Genomic DNA, 4,593 nt, shown 5'->3' on the forward strand with positions numbered 1-4,593 from the left:
TCCCGAAAATGCATTTTCTGGGTTCTGAAAGCTACTATTTGCCTATCACAATACAGACTCAGGAGTGAATTCTGAGTTAATTGTAGTAATTTTGCTTGAACCTTTAGGGAGCCGCTCAAGCTTTGCATTTAAAAGTACAGCCCGATAGCATTGGCAACACACGGACGATGTTTTGCGCCTTTTTATATATATTTCTACTTTTTCTCTTATAACCTCCCGGGCGATGGCGTTACCGGTAAACTCAGAGGCCGCTTCTTGAAATTTGATGCGTCCCTGTGCGCGTTTTCTTTGATCTTGATGCAACGCCACAATGCACAAGCTCCACCTACAGAGTTATTGCGCGATGGCGTTTCACATAAGCGGACGACGCTTTTTGCGTTTATTATGCATTTTTTCGTTTTATTTAGGCAGTATTTTTTACACCGATACGTAGCATCAGGAGTCATCGCCTTTCCATTCTGAGCATTTTTAACCCTTAAACACATTAGCATTTTTCATATTTTATATATTTGGTTTGGTTTTTGTGGTTTAATGTCGCATAGCGACTCAGGCTATAAGACGCCGTCGGGGAGGAGCCTGCAAATTTTGACCACCTGGGGTCTATAATGTGCACTGACAGAGCACAGCATACGAGCGCCATGCTTTTCACCTCCATCGAAAAGCGGCTGCCGAGGCCCGGATACGGTCCCGCAAACTTGAGCACATGAGCGCCGTAACTTCTGCAACACACCGGTGGGTCTTGGTGATGTAGTCATACCTCTCGAGCAGCATGCGGCCAGCCTCTTTGTTGAGCGCTGACTCTGGGTTGGGGGCGATGAGCAGGTACTTGATGGCGAGCAGGATCTGCTTGAGGTCCAGGTTAGACTTCCAGTCCTTCTGCAGGGTGTTGACGCATATTTCGCCTGATGGAACAGCCCCGTTTGGGTGGAAGATGCGCGCCGTGAAGAAACCACGTGGCGGCGACGATGGGAAGTCCTTCGGCATCACCAGGCGCAGTTTGAAGACACCGCCACCGTAGGGAGTGCCCTGAGGTCCCTCGATGGTGGCCTCAGTGTATGTAACGTCCTCTTCGTTGACGATAACCCGGATTCCATCGGGGGAGTGACGAACCAGTTCGCAGAGCTCGCGCGACACCTGCCGCCGAACCTGCGGTAGAAGGTTTTCGGCGTTGAGCTACTGGACATGATGAAACCAGCCAACCGACACACGATGGTCTGTTTCGAGACAAGCACCAAAGGTACAGCGAGCAGCACAGCGTCGGACGAACCGCCGGCACTGCCTGCCACGGTGGTCATCTCGCCACTACTTTTCAACGTGGCTATGATTGTACTCACGACACAACGCGTGAAGATCGAAGGCATGCAGCACACCATGTACGCTGACGACTTCACGGTTTGGGTTACCTCCGGGTCGCTCGGCCCGAAAGAAGAACGACTACAAGCAGCGACTACCTGCATGGAAGAGTATGTCGATGCACGAAGCCTCGCAGGCTCCACAGAAAAATCCGAACTCCTGCGAGTTCACAAAGGACAACACAAGAAAGGGACCCTCTATCTCTCCCTCGAAGGACAGCAACTTCCCGAACTAAACAAGATACGAGTCGTGGCTGCAGAGCAACCAGCTATGCGGCCATAAACTCGGCCTTCTAAAGCAATCGACCGCTCAGGTCGCCAGGATGAGCACGCGCGTGTCGCAGAAGCGGAGCGGCATACGAGAGGGGGATACCCTACACCTGGTTAAAAGCCTTGTGCTCAGTCGCGTGGGCTACGTCCTCCCGTACTTCAACCTCAACAAAGGAGAAGTAGAGAGTGCAGATATCCGTAAAGCTTACAAGGCAGCCCTGCATCTACCAATGAACACCTCCAACGCAAAACTGCTAGCTCGTGGAGTTCACAACCTCTTCTAAGAGATCAAGGATGCCCAACTGGTCACTCAGATAGACAGACTCTAGCAGACTCCTAAGGGACGCTCGCTTCATATGCGACGGGAGTTAGGCGGAACTTCAGAAATTGTACTGCGAACATACCGGACGCAAATCGGCAGAGGCTAAAGGTTAACTCCTTTCTCCCAAACAAGAACCCCAACTTGCGTATTGCGCGTAGCGCAGCCCAGGCGAGGTAAATGTAGCAAAATCTAGCTACAAAATCCAAAACGGTATACACGGACACGGCTCCGTATATAGGAAGCTCACATAACAGCGCAAAGGCGGTAGCTATTGATTCCAACCTGAAGGAATTAGCTAGCGCCTTAGTCAGGAATTGCATGGTAACCGAAAGGGAGGAGCAGGCCCTTGCTCTAGCTGTAGTAGCCGGGTATCGAAAAAACACGCACCTTACAATTCTTACAGATTCGCGAGAAACGTAGGTAGTGCCGCGGTTAGGCTCCTCTAGAGTGCGACCCCATCAAAAGTGACACACGATATTTACTGGGTGCCAGGACACATCGACGGAGCGGGGAACGAACGCGCCGACAAGGTAGCTCGAGGGTATACGAACCGAGCTTCCTCCCAATTGGACGATCTACCAGAGCGAGTCGGCCCAACATACTCAGACATTCTGAACTACTAAATGGGGGTAAGGATCCGCTATCCGACGCCTCATCGAGACCTAAATCAACATCAACAAAACGCAGTGTATTGGCGAAGACTGCAGATAGGAACTTTCCCAAACCTGTATAGCCTTAGCAAGGTTTCTTGTCGCTATTTTGGGACACCTGGCCGCGGTGTGGTAGCAAACCTTCGTTATACCACATCACGTGGGAATGCAGTCATAACGATAGATTTCGTAAAGGCCCGAGTGCGGAACAGTGGGAGAGTAGGCTCTCCAGCCGCGATCTGGGTTGCCAACTAGGTCTGATCCAGCACGCCCAGTTAGCAGCGAAGCTCAGCCGAGCCCTGGAATAGGGGCAGCGTCCCTTTGAGAAGGAAGATGGACGTCATCTTTCTTCTCTGCTACTAGCACAATACCTTTTTTAGAAATATTAACGTCTTTCCTACTATAGTCTAGTGTACAGTTAGTTGACCAATAATACGCTGACTTTTCTTAATTAGCCTCATCAATTGTATTTTCCACCTGAGATTTTTGACAAGTTTGAACCCCTTTCCTGGAATCTTCTTTTTATTCAATTATTGTAACTAACGGATCAAAAACTCACTCTAAAATTTCTTAATTAGCATTTTACTCAGTCCGTTCTGAATATTTTGACACCTTTTTACCAACTTTTTATTGTTTCAAATTAATTCATGCATTACAATGATTCCATTACCTCGTCATCGCCTATCACGAATGAATCCTGAGAAACCATTAGAAGCACAAATTTACAAGATACGGTTTTTTTTCCGCATATTTCCGAGGAGCTGTGCCTGGAGAGTAATAAAATGGCTCGCGTTGCTTTTCGACCGAAGGAGCTCTATGTGTATCGCTTAAGAATAAGAACAAAATGTCAACAGCTATGGTGATTATCGTGATTATTGTATCTAGTGCAATAGCTACAAAACTCACCAGAGAAGTCATCGGTGTCAAACTACCGCGGTGGTTGATGGCCGGACGAGTGACTGCTCTGCCAGGCTCGGCGATGTCCAGGGCATGCAGGCTTGGTGACTGCCGACGTACATGTTGACAGCTCCGGCCGATACCCCCTCCGTGTACTGCGAGCACGGAGGTCGCTGGTCGCCGGGGTGACCGCTCCGCAGAGTCCATGCTGTGAACCCAGTTCAAGAGCCGGGAGCCCATGCCACGCCAACGCGAAGGACTCAACAGGTGCGTTGAAGGAAACCAGGCTTCGACCAAAGAACCAGGAAGAGAGCTGTTGGAAGATGGCGGTTGCTGTGAAAAAACGCTCGGCGCAGTGGATATGTTCGAATCAGCGAGTGCTGAACGAGGAACGCGGAAAACGTGCGCTCGCGTAATTCTACTTTGCTGTTCTGCCTTTTCTTTTTCGTAAAGCTTTCGCAAGGAACAGTGCTGGCCGTCTTTTGGCGCAAACATAAGTCAGGAGTAACAAGCGACACACGTCTTAGTCGGAGAATACGGCATAAATCAACAAATGTTACTTTGCTAAGATTCATTTGTACAAAGTAGCCTGTTTAATTCTGATGCCATACCATGCTTTATTTCTTTTTTGCGATGTATATTGCCTCAGGGCATCTAGCATGCTTTATAATCTTCGCTTTAGACGCTGATACTGCTGAGCTTAAATGTGTACAGAGTCAAAGCATTTGTTTTTGTCTTCAAAATAATTAGTACTTTGCCATCGTGTCCTCAAGAAAGGACGTATAATCTCGCCGTTAGAATATTCGTATGGCATTAAACGTATCGCCTAGCATATGCGAGCAGAGTATGCGAGAGTAAAAAGAGCACAATACTACTTTAAATTTGCAAAAACTCTTTCAGAGCTCAACATCAACCGTGCATATGGACTCACAGCCTGTAAAGAGACGGCCAAGGGTCAAGAGGTTTAGAGGTTTAATGGACTGTCATCTGATTATCTGACACTGCAGGGAAGAAAAACAAATAGGACACTCTAGTTTATGTTCCCTAGGAGAAAAGCCGCATGAAAAGGTCTAGCTCATAAATAGTGCCCACCCAATCAACT

At 48.5% G+C, this 4,593-nt stretch overlaps 1 pseudogene; it reads right to left on the minus strand.

Annotated features, from left to right (window-relative positions):
* Window positions 1-645: 645 nt before the first annotated feature.
* Window positions 646-3,731, minus strand: LOC146172474 (ubiquitin-conjugating enzyme E2 S pseudogene; annotated as a pseudogene).
* Between the last annotated feature and the right edge of the window lie 862 nt (window positions 3,732-4,593).

The sequence above is a fragment of the Amblyomma maculatum genome, unplaced genomic scaffold (genome assembly GCF_055883805.1).
Source record: "Amblyomma maculatum isolate TAMU_Amacu unplaced genomic scaffold, ASM5588380v1 scaffold_13, whole genome shotgun sequence".
Classification (NCBI taxonomy): Eukaryota; Metazoa; Arthropoda; class Arachnida; order Ixodida; family Ixodidae; genus Amblyomma; species Amblyomma maculatum.